The sequence below is a fragment of the Poeciliopsis prolifica genome, unplaced genomic scaffold (genome assembly GCF_027474105.1).
Source record: "Poeciliopsis prolifica strain line A6 unplaced genomic scaffold, Auburn_PproV2 SCAFFOLD043, whole genome shotgun sequence".
In the NCBI taxonomy this organism is placed as follows: Eukaryota; Metazoa; Chordata; class Actinopteri; order Cyprinodontiformes; family Poeciliidae; genus Poeciliopsis; species Poeciliopsis prolifica.
In genome coordinates this window covers 315,535-337,877 of record NW_026562418.1, presented here as the reverse complement: position 1 = coordinate 337,877, position 22,343 = coordinate 315,535, and the positions used below count along the sequence as shown (strand labels likewise).

The window sequence follows — 22,343 nt, the reverse complement described above, 5'->3', positions numbered from 1 at the left end:
GTTTGAAGACAAAGGTGGTGTCGAGACTTGTGCTTAATATGTACACATCTGGATGTGTTGACGACGACTATCTGAAGTTCAAACTGAACATAAAAAAAAAAAAACTACAACTACAGGAGGACTTAAAGGATTTATGTGATTAGTGCCTGTCTAAGTATTTTGACGGTCACTCAGAAGCAGTTTGGTCAGAAAAAGAAGAAAGGAACAGCATTTGTGGGAGGGGAAAAACCTTGTCGAGCTCAGAAATCTAAGAATGGGCTTCAAAATGAAAGCCATGTCTTGAGATGCACTGGCGAATCAAGTCGCTGGAAGGGCGAGTAGAGGTGTTTTTTAGGAACACCTTTTAATCCTAACTGAACACTCTTTAAGCAATCAGGTGTTGCTATTGATTGTACCTATTGCTTTCACAGACGCAGTGTTCCCATCTTCTGATGGCTTCTTCCCCGCGTCCAAAAGATCAAATCATCGTAAACCGCCGTCTTGAGCAGGTCAACGAGGTCGCGGTCACCGGAGCTCAGTCTGGTCGCACGTCTGTGTTCATTTGCACCACAAAGTGCTGAACTGAAAACGGCCTGTTTGTCAGAAGACTTTAAAAGTTCTCCCGCCTCATCTGGACTGATCCGTGTGATTCCGATGCTGCGTCACTTGAGCGGCGCACTGCCAGACTGAAGCGATCCATTTCACTTAGAGAAGACTTTGTCGCCGGAGCACAGTCGCTGGTTCTTGTTATTACTGTCGTCTTTTGTGTCAAGTGTGTGACAGAAAGCGGAAAAGGGGGGTAAAAAGCAGACAGAGTGGGAAGGAGGAACAGCAAACGAAGAGGGTGATGGGGGGGGGGGAACTGAAAAAAAAGCTACTCGAAACAGACGATTTTGCATTCCAGAGGTTGCAGCTGTGTGCTGTGTGAATGTCTAATTCTGCTGCCTTGATTCAAATTCAGCTCAGAAGGCGATGCTCTCCTATTAGGCTAATATTACCCAGATCAAATTAACTCAGGGCAATTTCATTTCTCTAATAGATTCCATCAAACAGGATGTGCGTGGCGCCTTGTAGCATCGCGACCGCCGAGCGCTCCAAGTTCTGAATGTCACCCAACGCCGGCAGAGTTTGACATTTAGACATGTCGTCTGAAACCTCACATGCACGACAATGGGCTTTTTATGAATCGGCGTTTATAGCCGTTTACACAACAGCGGTGGGTGAAAAGTCAGCTGTGTTATAAATACACACGCCTCCTTATTCATCCCCCTCCGCCATTCACGGCTTGCGGAAAACGAGGAAGAAGCGCACGGGAAAGTGACATTCACGAGTCGAGTCGATCCGTCACTGAGAGCGGAGACAAAAAGGACGAGTTACGACGAGGAAGAGAACGGGAAGGCGCGCTGTCCTATTGTTTCCAGCCCCGCCGCAGAGTGCGAAATCTATGCGGCCTAACCATGCGAGGCGATGAGAGCGAGAGCGAAACGCGGAGGGAAAGCTGGAGATAATGAAGACTTCATTAATCAGTGCTGATACAAGCCCTCGTTTATCACGCCATTGTTGAGTGAAATACAAATTCCTCCAGCAAGATGTCCTCAAAACAAAAAAGGAAAAAAAAAAAAAAGAGGGCCTGATTGTGGCAACTTTCACACTTGCCATCGAGCCGAAATAATCAGCAGAATCCCCCCACCCAGAAAGACGCCATGCGCACCAGAGGAGGCGTCCAAACACGCGGTGCCGCTGCACAGGTGGCGCGCACCTTCATAGACGTAATCAATTCAACGGCGTGGCTCCCGCCATGGAGGAGGCGGGCAGAACAGCGTCGCCTTGCTGCTACAGGCTCACTACGCCTTTGACTTTCACAGCTACGAAAGCTGCAGGTTCAATGAAATGTTAGAGACTCAAGATTGACAGGCTCAACGGAGAGGAGTTTCCTGATCTGGTGAAAGGAACATAGTCGGTTTCTACTTTTGGGTGAAGCAAAATGAATGAAGCACAGACGCTCGTTTTGTCCTTCCAGACGGTTGTGAGCCACAGCGATGTGCTCTCCTGCACTCCTGTGGCGGTGCGCCACGTAAAACGCTGCTGCAATAAATGTCTGAAATGAAATGCCTGTGACCTTAAGAGGTTTATATGACATGAACATGTCGTAATGCTCCGTTACAAGGATACAGTGTTGCTCAATAAAGACAACCCATACAGGAACTAAAACACCAGGCAGAGCAATCGACACTTTCCAGCAGTCTGTTCAATCACTTTAAATATTACAGAAACGTGATACCTCAATCTACTTTAGAGGCATTGGTGGACGTAATAAACCATAAGAATCATCCAGTCACAATGAAGCAGGTAGTAAAACAGGCTTAGAAATGGTCCAATGACGCCTCCATTAAGCGACGTAGTGGCCCCTTCATTTCTCGCGTCTGTAGGAGTTGGGTGGTGATGGCTGCCGGAGACACTGAAGTGGCCCAGATAGTTTCAGCTCCAGCAACACAACAGCTTGTGGGCTCCAGGGACGTGATGTTAGGTAACACTTCGGTAACCTTAGCCTGACCCGGGAGAACGCTCTAATGCGGAGGGAGACATCCTGCCTTGTTTCAGTACCCGAGAAATTTCTTCTGTTTGTCTTTAACGACAAACAGACCCGTTACCCTAACGGGCTGCGTCGCTGAGAACGACAAACAGACAGAGTGCCCCGAACACACCTTGGAATCTTGAATGCACTCAAGAGACTTTCATTGGCCCACCCCAACCAGACCGCCACGATTCAGGAGTTTATTTATCGTGCAGCGATCGGAGTTGAAGACTCCAGCGAAACTAGTAGATATCTGCAAACTACTTTAAATCGATCATTTGTCAAAGTGAGTATTCAAGGTCTGCTTAATGGTTACAAATGAACACGTGGTTCTTTGTTGTGTTTTGGGTTTTTATTTAAGAGGTTGACAGTCCTTTGAGGTTTCAAAGCAATTTTCAACCATTTGCAAACTCTTGGTTTATTTATTTTTTTGTCTCCTGCTCCAGTTTCTCCTGTTTTCATTCAAAGCTCCACTTAGAAGGATTTGGGCGATGCAAAATGCAAAAACCTGCAGTTTTTTTCCCCCTCCTGATTTTGCAGATTTTGATCAGAAGATTAAAGCCCTTAATATTATCCATCTACTGATCCTTGTAGGCCATTGACATTTCTCTGTCAAAGTGGGACAAGTGCGGTGGATACAACGAGCTCCGTCTCGTAGTTTTGCTCTGTTCTTGTTGAGCCAACTTCTTCACATCTAAACATGTTGTCATCGGGATGATGGAAGCAGTAGAGAAGAGGAAAGCACTAATGAGAGCTAATGAGTGAAAGAACTCATGGAAACAGCCTCTTGATTACCTGCCTGATACTAGCGGTAACGGCGCACAACGTATCCATGATTACCGAGTTTCCAACAGCTAAATTCAAGTATCTAAACACCTCCGAGCTCCGCCGCTCTATCATTTCCTTGCCCCTTTTACTCATGCATGCTGGAGCCGCATTATGTATTACAGAGTATAGGAGCCTCGTTGTGTGTGTGTTTTCTGTGCATCGTGAAAACCCTATTTCTACGACGGAACCAAAGTAAAAAAGAGAGAAAGGCAAAGTTTGACAAAGAATGACTCACACGGATATGTTTAGCAAAAAAAAAAAAAAAAGGGAAATCTTTAGGAGACTTCTGGATCTCTGGTGAGTTTGAGGCTGCATGACTGACAAGCCATCTGTGGGAAACAGACGAGCCAGGCTGCCGGAGCTGAGAAAACATTCTACACAAAGTAAATCCCCTTTAACTCAGTCTGTACACATTTGCAGAAGAGTCGACCGATCCTTGGTGAAGTTTTGTTTTCATTTGGGGAGAGCCTTCAAACTCTCTTCTATGAAGAGGAAGAAAAAGACAAAAAAATAAATAAAAAATCCAATCATGTGCACTGGAGCATTGATCCCCGAGTCCCAAAGATATAAAAATCAAACAGGAAGAACTCTGCTAGCTCTAGGAATTGCCCGTTTTGCCATATAAATGGCTGCAGTTCATTTAGTTTATCTGCAATTTCCTGTTCCATATATATATAGAAATATGCTTCACAACTGATGCTGATAAGTGAAAGATGAAAAGACTTTTATCTCTTCTGGCCACTGGATTTTAAATGTAGCTCAAAAGTGACGGCCTGAAGCTGGCTCAGCTTTTAGCAACACGCACTGGAAACAATCCCACGACCGAAAGAAAGGTTTCCCTTCACCGCTGTGCAACACTGGAGAATTAGTGAAGTTATGCAAATCTCTGACTAGAATACCAGCATTTATTCTGAAAAATAAAAATAAAATGTTGAAAGGGAGGATAATTTTAAAATTGTAAGCCCAGCATAAGTGCACACAGGGTTTAAATTGGGACGATCGTTGCACGTCTTCCCCGGCTTTCGTCACCGCCGACGTCGTTTCTGATACCTGTTAGCTGTGCTGTCGGCACTGGCGCCACAAAACAGAACCTATGACATGGTTTACAGCGGGACTCTAACCGCGCTCTAGTTTCCTCACTTATTAACAAGTGGATTCTGCTTTATCCACTCATCAAGCAGAATCCACACGAGATTCTGAGGGGAATAATCCAGTCCGTGTTCCAGCAGGGTTTAGGGAGCTGCCCTTATGTTCTATTGACACCAACTAAACTTATATTTATTTTCGGATTTATTGCTAAAGGACTCTGACTCGGTACGTATGGCTTCATGAAAATCTCAGTTCTGCTGATAAGTGGATTAGAATTGTTCTCTGACTTCATAAACAGCTAGTTATATTAAACTTGACCACGTTCCCAAATTCTACATTTATAAAAATCCCACGTTTCACAATTTCAGCCTGGGGCTCAGAAGCAGGCCATGAAGCGCCCAGCTGAAGATAAAAAAAAAAAAAACAGCCTAACACACGTGAAATATGACATCCTATTTCTCATCATCTCTCTGTGAATAACTTGCTCTGTCATTTCCAGTCCATTACCCACTGCTGCGTCACTGAACTTTCATTTAGCTCATTCCTGCCAGGCTGCAGACCCACTACAATGTATGCATTGATCACATAAAAAATAAATAAATTAAAAATAGGCTATTGTGTTCATTTTTATTACATTTGCAAAGGTTTTAAATTCACAAACATTTTTGCTTCGACTGATTTAGCTGTCACAACTCAGATTAAGTCTTTATTTGACCAGATGATAAGCATGGCACTACCAAATATATTTGTGCGTTGCTCTGTTGAACCAAATGAGTTGCAAATTCAGCATTATCCAGTATTTATGCCAGTTGCACTCAATGCAGTAACGCCTCCCAGGCATCAGGTGTCACCGAGCATAATGAACACCCAAAACAAAACACCTTCAAAAACCACACTCGGAGTTGCAGGACTTTTAAAGACAATACTCACTGCAACCCGTAACGCAACAAACTACTCTGAATCATGATGGTCTTGTCATTAGAGTTCGTAGAAGTTGCTGCAGCCTTTGTCAGAGCAGCCTGCCTGCAGTGGTATTCGTAAGCGATTCAGACTGGATCCGTTTCAAGGCCTGAGCATGAGCGCACCCGACTATTCTGGCATCTTTCCATGAACCGTTGTTCTCCGTGTTGTTCCCCACACCCACAGAGCTCCACCAGCCACATCGTCTGCCGTCACTCTGGACCCAACGCTGTCGTCGTGTGTCGAGGTGGCGGTGACGTGACAAAAACCGCTTTCAAATCTAATTTGACCATCTGAGCCAAAAATAATAATAACAATGAAAAAACAGAGCAAAGACCCGTCAATTTCAGACGTGGAGGTGCGGGGCAGAACAGCCAAGTCCGTGGGGGGGAGGAGGCGTTGCATAAGACAGCCTCATCAGCTCTGCCTCTCGCAGGAAGTCAATCCCTCTAATCAGAATAAGAAGCCTGTCAGTGCCACACTTCACAAGGCGTAATTAACTCCAATCAGAGAGAGAATCTCGCCGCACATTAGCCCTACCTAGGAGTCCCAGAAAGGACTCCGGTGGACGTGTGGGGACGCCTCGGTCTGCATCACGTCACCTGGAGTGCGACCTCGCTGACATTCAAGGGGTTGCCATTAAAGCGGAACAATTTGAGCTCACCGAAACCATACTGACCCCAAATGACCTTAACTTCTCAACCAGCTGTGCCTTGGCAAGGGAAAAAAAAAAAAGCAAAAATCAAAGAAGCTGAGAAGAGGAGATGAAGAGCAGATAGCTTAGAGAAGAAGAGTGTGGAGAATCACTCAGGTAGGGAGCAATTTAGGGAGTGCTGTCTGGCACTTGTTCCCATTTTTTGACTTGTGTGGAGGATCAGAGGAACTCTCGGTGTCACTCGCCCGTCTGCTCTTTGATGTGCTCCGTTTGAGAGCTCAGGCTCCTGGTCTTTCATGTTCTACTTTGTATTCCAGCGTCCCACGCCCCGGCCCAGAATTACTGTAAGTTGGTCGTTTAGTTCAAGCTCATCACACGAGTAATTTCCTCCTCTAAAGCCAATGGATCGCGCTTAAGTGAGGCGAAAGCGCAGTCCGGTTCGAGAAGGAACACACGACTGTGTTCAGTCGTCAACGACGAGTCCTTGGGGATCGTGGGGCTTTATTTATATTTCCTGCTCGTGTTAACACTTGTTGGCTGTTATCCGTGCGTTATCACAGAAATACATCAAAAGAAAAATGAGAAGTTAAATATTTTAAGTTTGCAGTCCTGCCCTTACACTCAATAAAAACAGATATTAATATTGACACGACAGCAAGATGGAGAGTCAAGTCACGCGTTGTTGCCTACTTAGCATCTTGGTTGCTTTATTTATGAACTTTTCTGAGCCCTCTAGTATCCGCATTTCAATCCAGCAACGTTTTTTCTGTTATTTATTGGAGACTGTGTCTCATAGCAACATCTCTGAACTTCACCTCAAGAAATCAGAGAGCACAGGAGCCCAGAGTGATTTTTAAAAGTGCGTGTGTGAGTTATGTACGTAGATGCATGTAAGGTTTGTTTTGTTTGTTTTTGTTGCTCAGTCACAAAGATTACTTCACTACAATGCGATCTAATTGACAAGCACAACAGAAACACATCACTGGGACTGTAGCCTGTGCATGTTGTAGAAAAAGCTGGACACTCTGACTTACTGAATTCTGCTCAGTGCATGAGTGCAGTTTGTCGGTGGATTTCCTCAAGTCATTTTCGGATGCACAAAAGATGAAAAGATGGTCTGTGGTTCTTTTTTGACTCTCTCTTAATCACCAGGCTGAGTTGCTAGAAACCTGATTCCTGAGCAATCTGATCAGAAAGCTTCAGGCTTTCTGGGAATCATCAGCGCAAATATGGCACAAAATGAAATCACTTTTTTTTTAATTAACACCTCGACCCCGGGGGTCATCGCTGCTAATGCCTTGACGCTTATGAAACTTGAACTTCCATTATCACACATTCACCAATAGCAGAGCTCATTCCTTCACTGAATAGTTTAGGCACTCTGGGCCTGCATCTGTTCAATAAAAAAATAACATAAATTTTAAACCGGTGTGCAGCCGAACGCTTTGAAGCACAATCACGTCTTTTGTGTTGTGATCAAGGTTGGGGTTGTGCATTATTTACGAAGCTCGCTTGTCTGAACACTTAACCAAAAAATAAAATCAGGAACATATTCATTATTTACTACGACCTGTTGAGCAAAAAAAAAAAGTTTACATTGTGCATTAGCATCCCGTCCTGGCCGGAGAAAAAAACAACAACAAAAAAACCTTGACCTTTGATGTGCGCCACAACGTAAAAGCAGAAAGAAACGTCTTTCCGAGTGCGCCCGGCCTGCACTCTGCTACCGAGCAAAAAGGTTATGGAAATGCGGGCTGAGTCGTGCCCAAAACACGGCAAATATACAAAACACCCACACGCCTGTAGAGCAACACACTGACAGCACGGATCGGCTGGAAAGCACTCGGAAAAGGTCAAGGGTTGTGGATCAATTCTGACAGGGCCACAGGGAAATGGACACAGATGGTGCATAATCTTCCATCCCATCTGAATAATGCAGCGTGACTCCACATCTTGTCTCAGGCCAAAATAACAGCCAGAAACATTCACACAGACCCAGTTATGCGCTCATAAAAAGACCCTCTTTGTTTGAGGAAAACGTTGGCGACAGAACACGAGATCACAGAAGCTACGAAAGACAGAACTAAAAGTCTCCAAGGTTGCAGTGCCTCAAGTAAACAACTTTTTTTTTAAAGAGGATAAATTAGTTACTGCCTGAAGTAGTTGCCATGCTGTATATAGTACATAACTCTGAATATAATAATGATAATAATAATGATAATGTTTTGCATCTTGGCTTTTGTTTTTGTTTTCCTTTCTGACAGATTCACGTTGATTGACATTCAAATTTCAATCCTGTATTTGTCCTCCAAAGTACCCAGATAATTATTAGCCTAATTAATGAAAAAAACAGTTAGTTTCAAGCATTCAGCATGCCGAGATGGTTAAAGAGTCAGCATGACATAGAAAATATTAATAACACTGGAGTATTACTGAAATGTTATGTTTTCAATAAAACTCCATCTAATTTTTGTCTTTACCACGTCCAAAGAAAAATGCAAGGAAGCCAAACTAAACGTGAACTTGTGGATGGTGCGATACAAAACCATCGTTTTTTTTCCTACCCACGTCTTGCGATGCCATTAAAACTAATAGCTAAAACACGATCTTAAAGAGAAATCATAAGCTGGGTGTTCAAAAAGTGCTAGATCGAAAAAAGTTAATGGAAAGTTGAGTGGAAGGAAAAATTGCGGTAGAGGAAAGAGTGCAAACAGCAGAAATAACTGGGGTTTTGAGAGGAGTGGTAGAAACAATTGCAGTTGTTGCACTTCCTTGAGCTTTGACCTCATCAGAGTTGTCCTGCTGTCCGATGGAGAAAGGACTGAATTGTTCCTTAAGGATACAAATCCTTTTCAGGTGAAAGCAAATTTGGCATTAATTTAGAAATCAAAGTCACAGAAGCTAGAAAAAAAACAAACAAATAAAAAAGAACTAAATTTGGTAAATTTTCAATCATTACAAAAGGACTTTGTGGAAAACGCTTCATGCAAATTTCACATCTTTCAAATCTTTTGGTTCAAAACATGTCCAGAAATCCAGCTTTTGGAAGAAAACAAAGCACATCATTAAAAACAAGGCTTCTGCACGACTCTGGATCATTTCACGGATAACCAGGCGGACTGGCCACAGGGACGTCCGATGAGACAGACGTACAGAAAAATGTTCAGTAAATGTGGCCGTTATAAAACCCAAAAGAGGGGGACAGACAGGCCTACGAAAGGAATCCGCGCTATGAGCTTTGCTGGCTTTCAATTACTGCCTCCTCAGTCCTTTTGACTTTCCAGCTGTCCTGCGAAGCAGAGAAAATTGAATTGCTGAACACATCTCGACAAACAAAGCGACTCTCCCGCTCGCTGCCAACAGAGCGGACGGGCCGGCGCTGTGACAGCGGCAGCGCACCCATGTCAGAACCTGATAAGTCCGCTAAGTGTCGGGGAGAAAACAAATCCGTGGGCTTAATTCGAAAGTGCAGTGGAGCAACAAATAGGAGCGTGGAGAGGTGGGACCTGCTGGTGTACTTTATGATTGCTAACTCTTGGTGCTCCGAGACACAAAAGGCGTTAGGGATTCATGTCGACGCTGTAGTTTTCTTTTGTGAAAGGTGCACTCACTACTTTTTGTTTATCTTAAACGCAGAGTGTAAAATATAGGCCAGAAATCAGATTAGGATTTTATTACACCGTTTCATATTTATAGGAAAAAATATGTTGCAACAAATGTCACCCTTTGTGAGATTATGGGTTGTTTATTATTTCTCCCCCACCCCTTATTCCATTGCAGTTTTATGGTTTTTATTGTAAAACATGCTTCCATTGTTGATTTTTTTTGCCTTTATACTACAACACGACAAGACAAAAATTATGTTACTTATTACTTGAGTTGACATTTGCCATATTTTCACTGTTCCAAGAAATCATTTCGTCGCTGCTGTCTTACAAAGTGAGCTATAATAGCTCGTACTTTATTCCTTTGTTATCTCGAGTGTTGAAGTTCAGCGTCTTCCTGCAGCAGAATCACTTCTATCTCATCCCTCAGGTTCTCCCCCCCGCTTTGCTGGCTTGTCTCCACTCCTGTCTGCATTCCAGCCTCGTCTCGTCGACGGTGTGATTCTTGGGCTTTTGACCTGCGCCTCACTTTGACGACCGCTCTGCAGGGAAGATCTGAGAGTCCGAGTCTTGGATTCTCCCCTTTGTCAATATCTGGGAGTGGACACAGGAGGAGATTTGAAGTTTGGTTTGAACTTTTTTTGGAAAAAAAAACCCTGAAAAAAAAAATGCAAGACTTACCTTGGAACCTGACTTTTCAAGGACTCAAGCATTGACTTAGATTGGCAAACTTAAAACTTAAGCTTTTGCTTTGGACAAAGTCTTAAGAATTGATTTGAACTAACCTCTTCAAAAGCAACTTTTCAGGGACTTGAGACCCCATTATAATTTGCTTCTTAAAACAAAACTAAACCTGAAATGAAAGACTCGAAACATAAACTGGACTTGGGATGGAAGACCTGGAGCTTCAGTTCAGACAAAAGATTTGATGCCTGACTTTAACTCAACATAAAAGTCTGAACTCTGGACGATTATGTACAAGCATCAGCTTGTAAAAATATCAACCCTATCCTAGCACTTCAGCCTAACTCAAAGTAGTTTGCTAATTAATAATAGTTAGTGATGAAGAACCTTTAAATGCTTTAAAAGTTTTGGCATGCTGTAATTGACATCCTCTGTGATGATGACAATCTCAGCAAAATATTGGAGTGAAAACCTGAAGCCTGCTCAATTAAATAAACCGTTGCTGTCCACTGTTTGAAAACTGTTGGAAAAAGGGAAATTTTGCAGGGGCTCCTGCCATGTTTTTTGAGGTCGCTGCAAGTCCTCACCGTGTGTGTGTGTGTGTGTGTGTGTGTGTGTGTGTGTGTGTGTGTGTGTGTGTGTGTGGGTGGGTGGGTGTGTGTCACCCTGAGGTGGGCAACGTGCAGTGGACAGCCTGCTAGATCTGAAGCCGACCACCCCAGATGCCCTGAGGTGCCCCTGAGCATCCCAAACATCCTTGGGCACACAGTTGGTGATCTAGTTTTACAAGCTGCAACATATGGGATCCCTTTATTATTCATTCTCCTCTGTTGCTCGAGGGAGGGAGGGTTGTTGCTTCCTCGTTGCCTCATCGCAATGTTTGAGTTTGTGTTTGCACTCTCTACTTGTGGGGATGGAAATCACGTTCAACTTCGGAAGTTATGTAACATGTCAGATGATTCCGATTTAGCTTTACAATGCAATTCACGCTATTATCAGACGTCACATAATGAGCGCCTGCCTAGTCGTGTTTCGGTCCACCCATGCTGCACAGGGCACCAAGATGTCTGCAGCAACACCTTAATGCATCGTTGTACTTATACTGTCTAGTTAGGCATGATCCAATAAGAACAGCCTGTGGCCTTTCTGGAATACTTTTTCAGTGATGGGGTGTACAGTACTGTAGATGGTTCGTGACAACGCTTACGCAAGTGGTAAGTTTCATAGCAGCATCCAAATGGATGGCAGGGCAAGGCGTCCCAGCTTCACATTCACAAACCGTCACACAACCTCCGATGGTTTTCTTTGTTCCCACAGAATGTCCTAATTGTCCCATTTCATAATCATTAGATTGTGTAAAATGAAATTTGTTACGGCCCACAGTAGCAAAGGCACCAAAGTTCCCCCAAAGGCGGTTGCAATCGCCAACACGCAAACACATCTAAGAACGAGGACACAGAAACTCAAAGTCTTTTAGAACAAGGTGGCAAAATCTGCAAGACTCACAACTCATCCCGTCTCTCTCATACACACACACACACACGCGCACACACCTGCTAATTATTCCTCTGTTCTCATACACAAGTGGACCTCTGACCAGCCGAGAGGAGCCAGAAGTGAATTACAGACCATTATCAATTACACTGAAGCCGTTTCAGGGGAAACCCGAGAGCCCCTTTGGATGGAAGAGATGGGAGGGAGGGATAAGCCACAGCCAAGGCTTCTCACAAACGGAGAGAGGACGACCACGGACTGCGAGAAGGCAACGGAGATAAAACCAGTTGTGAGGTTGGGGGGATAATAATGCCATTCTTATGCTGCCGCTGTAAGACTGTGTCTTTCAAAAAATGCTCACATTTTGTCTATTGCAAGCACAAATCTTGGTGTATTTTATCGGGGAGGTTCCGTGAAAACCAAAGACAAAGTCGAGAAATTTCTGCGATTCATCCACCGTCATTTTTTGTGAGAACATAGAAACGAAACAAAACAAAATCAGAAAAGTGCGACATGGATTTGCATTCATCTCTGCACAAATCCACAGCTCAGCTGAGAGACTGCTGGTACACTGCGCATATAGGACTTTTATGAAAAACTGGCATAATTGTTAAAAGAAAACCACATGCAGCTTCTTTCTAAAGCTTGCCGAAAGCAACACTGAGGACAGAAAACACATTCAACATGCAACACACCAGGTTTGGAGAAAATTCAACGCTAGCACATCACCATGAACATCCAACCTGCACAGCAACGAGGCAGCGACAGCGTTGTGTTGTTTTCTGAAGCAAGGAAGAGAGAGACGCAACACTAATCACAAAACGTAAGCCGCAGCTGGAGGGCTGGTTTAGATGAAAGCATATTGCAAATGGCTCAGTCAAAGTACAGACCCCAAATTCAATCAAGAATCTGTGGCAGGACTTGAATATTACAGATCTGGGCTTGAGTTGCCTCTAGATGTGCAGAGCTGTTCTGTTTTCCCTCCGCCACAAGTTCAAGCTTTCCCTGGAAAGGTGACGCCGCATCAGTCACGGCGTTTAATCAAAAGCCATCGTCATTTCACGGAGCCGTCTCTCTGTTTGCACGCGTGTGTGTGCGCCGCTGTGTCAGCAACGTCACGTTTGGTTTGTAGCAAAGGCAAGGCTGTGTTTCCCCCGCAGGGAAGACATCTCGCAGCCCTCTGGGCGACGCAGCAAGAAGGAGGATTTAAAGAAAACTCCCCCCACAAGAAAGGAAGGGAAATAAGATGTATAAGGGAAGTGAATGACGTGGGGAGGATGCAGAATACCCACGTCCTCCATGTGGGAGTGGGGCAGAGGGGTAGGAAGGTGGCGGTGGGTGTGAGCCGGGGATAATCCTTGTCTGCCATTGTCTTCAGTTTTCAAACCAATTATTGTCATCTGCAGCTCCATGAAAGAAAGTTAATGAGGGGAGCAGAGCTTTGGAGTGTCAGGGCACAGTCAGGGGAGCCGAGATAAAAAAAATGGCCGGGGTTGGAGAGAAGAAGGGTATATGTGAAAAGACGTGCGGCAGCGGCGGCGATGGAAAGGTACGGAATATGTAATCAGAGGGAAAAGTCAAGTGCGCCGCAGTTCAGGTGGCTCGGTGATGCATTGCATCTCATGTGCCCCACACTCTCCTTCCAGGCGTTCTGTCGTCTCTCGACTTAAAAGAAACTCCCGATTCCTTTTTATCTGCGTCAGCTTTTTAAAATTTCATTCTTCCCTTGCACCCGTAGCGGGTGATCTGACTGGATGAGTCCACAAAAAAGTGCAATGAGAAACGCCAGCTTAGCAAGAGCCACTAAACTGCATCGTCTCAAGACCGAGATTAATGAATACATCTGTTGACACGTGCGAACGGCTTCTTGGGATCTTGATGGAACGCCAGCAATACGTTACCGTCAGATCGAATCGACACGCGCAGCGGTCCGGCCAGCCAATGTGTCGGCTTGTATCATTAGACAATCGGTAGAAAAAGGGGGGTAAAAAAAAAAAAAGAGTTAAAACAGTATGAGAAAGCTCGACTTCAAAGCGTTCTTTAAAGTCGAGGTGCTTGAGTTGCCTTTCGTGATACTTGGTGTAAATACAGAGCTAATGAACTGCGATGTAGAGCTAATATGCCCAAGTCAAAAACAACCAAAAGGACGAGTGCTCAAGCAGATAATCATCTTCATTTCGAACAGAAACTATCTGATGAAGGGAAGTGAGGTGAAGAATATTTAATCAGCTTCAACTTCAGCAAGAACCAAGAACAGGAGAACGAACTTCTCTGGTTTTGGGTCCGGGACAAACATCAAACCGTAATCCAGCGGTCGGTTGTAAGACCAGGGTAAAACACAATGCTAAGGTATCTATAGACATGTTGCATGCCATTGTTTTCATCCAGAAATGTTTGCGCATTCGCACGTTAGATGGCAAAAGGGCTTAAACTGAAACCTGGGGATGAAGGTATTACTCATTTAATGCAGTGTGCCACAGCACAAGGAACAAAAGAAAAAAAACACAGAATAGTCTTTGACTAATAACTCAAAACCACTCATGTTTCGTTTTTTCCTTACAGTCTGTGTGAGCTACGCTACGCACAGGCCCGTTGCTATAGCAACTAACAGCTCAGACTGTCCATCAAGATTCAACGCCGAAAAACACAAAGGACAGAAAATTCAGCCCGTTCCAGCGCAACGTTTTCAGTCCTGATGTTTATTTTGCGGTCAGTATCAATAAGTGATTGCGGCTGTTGATTGGCTGACTAAAACATCCGCCCTGCTCACCTCGGTCAGAGCCGGCGTGCGGGTCGTTCTGTTTCAACCCAACGGAAACCCACAGATTTCCACAGCACCTCATCATGTCACTGTTGTCATAGTCAAGCTAGCATGACTGAACCTGCTTCCCTCTCCTTCGCTATGTGGGACCTTTCACACGGCTTCACGTTCACTCAGTGGGTCCCAAAGATTTTCTGGGCCCTCTGTGGATTACAGTAAAATCCCCTCCAAACAATAAATAAATAAACTGGGCATAAACCTACAAACCTTTTGTTTTCAAACTCCACTGAAGTTTATTTCGCACTTTGGCTTGCAACAAAACTTTTTTTTCCATTCATCCTTGCCGCCCCACACTTTGGGAACCACTGCACTAACTTAAAGCATGTAGGAGTTACCACGTTATGCAATCACCTTATTTGTGCACAAGCAGGTACACATGAGAAATTGACAGGCCTCTATGCACACAAGATGGGCCAGCAGACCGGCATGCTGAGCAAGATTTAAATCCTGCTAATTCCGCGACTGCGCCTCTCGTTCTCTGCTTCCCGTGACGAATGTGCTTCATCTGTAACGCAAGTCATCTTCTCACCTGCTCAGACAACAACTGTAAGCGCTGAAAAGGAAACGGAGCGACAAACACGGCGAGAAATGAGGACGAGATCTGCTGTTGCGTCGGTTTTTTTAAGAGCAGAAGATGGAAACGACAAGATGAACGTCGCAGCCAACGAAGGCAACTTGAGGAAACGCTCCGTCGCCACGTGTTCCGGCAACAAAACTCTGTCGACTGTTGAGGTGATTACAGGATCGCTACACAGCTTGGGAAAGGAAGCAATTTCCTCCAAGTGGCCTGTTTTCCAGGTCTGCATAAAAATGGAAGAACAAATAAATACAATAATTCATCATAGACTTTATGCTCTGTCCTCTTTTTAAAGATTGCTTCCACCTGTGCATTGATCATCTGTCCATCCATCGATCACTTTCAGTTATGCTTTTCTTTCATGACTGAAAATGTTCTATTTTTAGAAATGAATGGCAAATTATCTTGACCATAATTCCTCTCATTAAAGAGGAAATCAAAAGGACGAGTGTAAACGATCCAGACAGGCACGAGTTTATATGATCTCATGTTTTCTCTCCCATCAAACGAATGCAAACATAAACCCGAAGCGTTCAGATTCCATTCTACGTCGATTACAAATGAACAATAGCGACTCATTTACAAGGGATTACTGCTAATCTGCACGCTAACTGCATATCATCCTCTGATCCAGGAACCGTTATTGGGGGTCTTTGATTTATTAAATACTATCATTATTTCAACCTTACAGTGGGAAACGACACTGACAGAAATCTGCATCACGTTTGGCAATGTGATGTCTCTGTTAGCCTGAAGGCACGGATCGAGCCTTGGATTTAAAACAAATGCATAAAAACGTCAACACGAGAAGATAACTGTGGGGAGACGTTTGGTTCTTTCTCTCCGTAGCTCCACCAATCCTGCTGTTTTGGGCCTGAACCCAGAGTTTGCTGCCCCTGCACCAGCTCGGACCGCAGCTTGCAATGAAAGGGCTATTGTTTGTCCCTTAACGCGTTCGATCATAAGCTACTGATTTGTGGCGTCTGAATCTGTGAATTTCACAAAGCAGACGCAATGAGTTTCACGCCGCTGCGACAAAAAGCCTCCATTGTTTCGAAGGAGCAGAGCCGACATTCTGCTCCCACAACTTCCCGTGCAAGAACGAGAAAACATTTCACACGTAGCTGAAGCGCTCTGTGCACGTCCACCGACTGCGCTTAAACACGGGTTCTGTTTCGTTTTGTTGTAGGTCGTCGATATCCGCTGGTCGGCGCCTGGAGGTCGCCTCCTGCGACTGTGTCAGGTTCCTTCTGGCTTTCAAATTTAAATGTCAGAAAACAGAACTCATCACAGACTGACAGGACGGTCACAGCTAAACGCTCTGAAAACGAGCCGCTTACACAATTGTCAGGCTTGTGGATCTTCATTCAAAATCCGCTTTTGTGTTCTTGGGGAAGTCACCGATCTTTGCTTTCCTTGTTTCGAAATTGATTGAAATGTAACCCTCGCACCAGCGGGAACGTTTTCCCGGCACAAGGAAGGATCTAAATGAAGACTCGACGTGTCTGCAGAGTCGGAAAGCATTTTGTTGTCTCGGCTTCAAGTTTTGCGCTCGGCTAATGCTAAAGAAACATGTGGATGTTCAGCACTTTCACAATCCCACCAAAAGTAAAATAAAAAAAAAAGCCTTTTGATGAACAACATGAAACTTGCATCAAGGCTGCCGTCATAAAGCCAAAACAATATCCATGGAAATATACTCGAGGATACAAGAGAGTTATTTTTGATCGTTGAAGAACCGAGCCTCGCAAAAATAATCCATTTGAACTTTTTCACTTTTTAAACATTCTGCTGGATTTTAATTTGCAGACCAACACAATTATGAAGGGGAATGAAAGTAATAAATGGGGCGACACTTTATTTGAAGTGTGTGCAAAGGAGTTTTTCTGAATGTTTATGAGTGAAGAATCACTCTGCAAATAATGACACTAAATGCATTGTCGACGTTTTTAATAGACTTTTAATGCAACTTTCAGTACAACTTCAAATAAAGTGTGACCATAAATGTTTTTTTTAAATGTTTTTTTAACAATAGAAGTGTAAAAAGATTGTGTGCATTTGTATGTATGCCTGTAATTTGCCAGCCTGGGCGAAGGAGGAGCTCATCTCAGCAGCCGTATTTCAAAAATCATTTCATCAACAGAGGAGCAGAGTTCTGCAGAACTAAAGATTTTAAAAGCCCTAATCTAACCTACAATGGACGCAGTGGCGGTGACGAAACCTTCTCCTCTCGTTATCGAGCCGCGATGCGTTTGTGTGAGGCGTGTGAACGGCTGCATGCATGTTTGTGCTCTGACTGATGGACTCTGGTCATGCGATCCATGCTGCTGCCTAATTACCCAGATGTGATGGATGGGATTGATTAAATCATGTGAAGTCTGAGACAGTAGCACCTCGCTCCCCGTCTGTCCTGTTCTCTTCTATTGTTAACACACACACACACACACACACACACACACACACACACACGCGCACACACACACACACACACACACACGCACACACACGCACACACACACACACACACCACACACACACACACACCGGCCCACGCAGCATGTAGTCTCTTTATTTGAATCTTAACTGTGTTTCTTTCTCCGCCCGTTTTGGGAGTTGTGCAGTTCAGTACAGATGAACCGTACTTTCAGAAATAATGAAAGATATCCATGAATCACTCTGAACGAGGACGAGAGGGAAGTAACTGACAGCTGGAGGATAAAGCGCAGAGTTGGAGGGAAGAAGTGAATATTAGAAACTGATTAAACCAGACTCGTGTCACATTTCACACAGACTGTAAGCCCTCACTTCTTACCGCCGAAAGTCATTCAAAGCGTTCACTTCATTTATAGTGAAGCGATTCAGTGTATGATTTTTTTTATTGTTTTTTTTACCATTTTTGGACGGTGTGAGAAACTGTCCACAATCGTATTCTGAAAGGTAATTTAGCTGCTGGCTGAGATAAATGGGAACACCTATATTCATCTCCTGGAAACAACTTACACAGAGACCTATTAACATCTATATTCATACTTATGATCAAGTCTTACTACATACTATAAGCTAAAGATAGATAAGGACTTTGACTGGACCATTCCAGTGAATATACTTTGGTCGAAACCTCGGTATAGTAAGTCTCACGGTATGCATATGGCTCTTGCCCATCTTCCCTTCAACTTTAATTTCCCTGATGAGGAAGAAAAAAGAACATAAATCTTCACAACATGATCAATCAATCAATCAATCAAATTTGATTTGGATAGCAAGGCATTTCAAAGTGCTTCTTGGTGTGTTTAGGTTTTGTGGCAAACTGCAAACGGAGCTTTTTAAGGTTTCCTTCGAACAAAAGCTTTTAAAAGCCAGATTTGTGGCGCAGGCGACGAACGTTTGTTGAAGTCAACAGAAATCTGAAAAGGGTCGAGGTGTTCATACCGTACCGTCTGCCCTCGCTGTGGCTTGCTAAAAGGATAGCTAACTCTTCCCCTGAATACAGCCTGAATAGTTATCAATAGCTCTATTATTCAACACCCCGTTGGTCTGAGTACAACTGCAAAAGTAAAGTAGATGCTATAGCAACTAACAGCTCTGACCGTCCATCAAGATTCAAACAGGAAGTGCTAACTCTGTGACTTCTGGTGTCCCTGTTTTCGCCCAATCAATACAGTTTCACACTGAACAAAGATGTCGGAGGTGCAATTTCTAATTATGCGCTTTGTGGTATTCCTACTCTAATGTCTCGGATTAAAAAAATACTGAATGGCGCGGGAGCTTCAGACACGTCACCCCAAGCAATTATCATACCGATGCCCCTGCTCACATGGTAACGGGTTCTCCTGCCCCCCCCCTCTTTCCAATTCATCACAGCAGTGCAAACCAAACTACAAACACCCTAATGTGCTTTCTAACGACATGCTGTCCGCCGGCGCTCCAGAAAGCTGCCGTTTGAAGTCACTTGCCCAGAAACAGTCGGCCGACAGCAGGACAACTGGGCACACGGCCACTTCCCACACGCGTGAAATAAAGACACATGTGTTGCGCGGCACGCAAGGCAACGGTTCAGGAGTCACGCCAGTGTAAGAGAACAAGAGAGGCTCTAGCTGAGTAGCCTTTTGACCTTTTTTGAGAAGCCTACCAGATTGTTAAAGAGACAATGTTCTGCTCATTTGTGGGGAGATTTACAGTCTTATCTTTAGGTTCCACTTTGGATGATTAATGCTTTAATGCTGCAAAACTACATCATTTCATTTAAGCAACAGTTTGGACCTGTGTGGCTTTGTGCTGGCCTGAAGCACAGTTTAGGAGGAGATTATAATTTTTTTTTTCTTCTGTCAAAGCAACAAGGAAATATCCCTGAAAAGTGAAAAGATGCTTGACATGGAGATGCTGACAGATGTTCTGATGGCTCAAATTGATTCGGCTTCATCTAGGAAGCCTATAGCAAACACGTAAAACAGATATCTGTTGGAACGGTGCTGTGTTCAGATGTTCATGCACTCCCAGGAACATCCTGTGATGGACTGGTGACCTTTACAGAGAAAGCTACTCCACCAGGTTGAGCCATTTCTTGCTCACTCTGTCACCGGCAGCATCGTCTAACAAGCAAGAACAAAGGGTACCAAGGAAAAATTTTTTTTTTTTGGCCAACACTTAATTTGAACAAGTCTTTGGGTTCAACACTTATTTATTCGGCTGTTTACCTCCCCTGATAAAGCGTCAGAGTTAATATGATTCACATGGCGTTCTCAACATTTAAACGCCACAGAAATGTCAGTGTCGTGGGAAAGTGTTGACTTTTCCCAGCTGTGCTGATCTTTGCTAAACAAGTTTTCTATGCGGTTGGTTTGGATGTTGCACTAAAATTGTCAAAAAAAAAACCCAAAAGAAAACAAACAAACAAACAAAAAAAAATCTAAATGCGAGGAATCAGCGTCCCACATCAAGCGCCAGCAGCAAATTTTCCGGACAACGGACGAAATGGCTGATTGATATGTTACGTCAGCCGTAAGGTTCACTCGACGTGTGTGAGGTTTAACGAACGGCGTGGAAACAGGAGCCAAATCAGGCGAAGACATCAAGGCACAGTGTTACATAACGTCTAAATGGCGCACCGTACTTATCCCGGCGCTGGTGCATGGAGGGGCTCCGGACCTCCACGCCCCCCCCGCCTCCCCCCTCCTGTGTTTTGTGTGAACACATATCGCTGTGGCAACAGTGCACAGCCGCCTCAGCGATATCAAACGTAAAAGGTTTTCAGCTCCAGGAGCAACGTTTTCGATGCAGTTGGAGCGGCGGGGGCGCATCGCAAGTCATCTGGAGGTTCAATGCCATCGGCGAAAACAGGCCCACAAAAACGCGGAGCGCGTTCAGTCTTTCAGCAGCTCTCTCTCTCTCTGCTGATATAATTAAGTGGAAGCCTCAGAGTTTACTAAACCCCTGTCAGATGCAAAGCTCTATCAGCTGTGGAAGTGATTGATTAAAAAAAAATAAAGGGGGTCGGAGGAATGAGGACAGAGGATAAATAAAAATGACAGTCGGTCGTGAAGGAGATCCAGGGAAGAGAGTCAAGTCATTTCGGCCCATTTGAGAGGCAATGCATCCAGATTACTTCCAGACACCAGATGGACTGAGCGCTGATGTCAAAGCACTAATGTGAGACAAACGACAAAGAAGAAGAGGAGAGAGGGAGGGGAAGGAGGAGAGCGAGTCTAAGAATAGAAGTACAACCTCGAGCCAGCACAATCGGTCAGCCCTGGCTGCTATTTTCTACTTCACTACTGTGTCAGCCGCATGTCGGACATCTCACGTCTCGTTCCGTTTCGCTCTCCTTATGTGGCAAACAGAGACGCCAACAGTGGAAGTTTCTTATACAGAACTTTCAGGGGATCCTGAGCAGCGCCGCGTCTCAAACTGCTGTAAAACTCTAAGTGAGAACTCGAAAACATCAACTTTCACACCAAAAACCATCGTTTAGAGAACACTATTCACCCACGCAGCATTTTGTCATGTTATGTTACAAACTTATGAGAGACCAATGCAAAGTGCTGTGCAATTGTGAATTGGAAAAATCTGATTTGTGTCTTTCTAATGAGTCCATCATGCATAAATAAAATCCTGCACTAACTTTTTCCAGAAGTCAACTAATTGGTACCTACTAGAGATGTAGCGATACCTAAAACTCACAGGATGAGACAAGTCACTGTGGTTTTCTTTTTTTAGATATAAGATTTAATATTGCTTTCAAGAAAACTTCAAAAATCAACTTTATGCTTCAAAAAGGCCTGCGGCCTGCATTTGTATTGCTTTTCACCACTAACTCAACAAACTTGTGCCTTTTCTCCGATTTATTTTTCATCTCTGCAGAGCTTAGGACAGCGCTTCAACTACGCATGATCTGCGGTGCGACGCTTACCATTTCCTAGTTTCACCCGATTGCGGCTGCGATTGTGATGTCGCTCTTTGCACCCTGGGACATTTTGTCAGTTGTTAAGGTGACGCTCTCTGCCCACGTCAGCAACCGAACAGTTTCCAGTGCTCACATATTGTCCATCGCTCTGTGGCCGTTTAGCGCAGTAACCCAAACTGCTGCCAAGCAAATGATGGTTGGGGCATCCGCTATCATAACTTCATCAGGCGAAGCCAAGCTGACTGCAACTTGGTTGGACTTGTGGGGTAGCAGTTATCTCAACGAAAAATGTGACGTTTTAAATTCAGAAGAATACATGCAAAAGTAAGGGACACAGCAAACATGTTTTGGTTGAATGAGACCAAATGGACGTCATGAAATATGGTGGCGGCATCATCTTGTTTTGAGATTTCTATCCTCCCACAGAGTTGGGGAAACTGCTCAGTGTTGATGGAAAGACAGATGGATGCAAAGACAGGGCGATTCTGGATGAAAACTCCTTAGCGGCAACCCTGAACATGCTACAAAATGCTTCGTAGAATCAATGCTAATCCTAATACGAAACACTGATTCAGGGATCCTGAGTTCAAATGCAAGGTACCCAGGTATTTTACTACTTTCCTTCCGGTTTGAAGGGATACTGTACAAATATATCCAATAAAATACAGAAACATTT

The 22,343-nt window shown here is 44.2% G+C and overlaps 1 protein-coding gene across 1 annotated transcript in view; it reads right to left on the bottom strand.

The window, feature by feature from the left end:
• Window positions 1–22,343, bottom strand: part of dlgap3 (discs, large (Drosophila) homolog-associated protein 3) — a 149,252-nt gene that overhangs the window by 45,938 nt on the left and 80,971 nt on the right. The window lies entirely within an intron of this gene.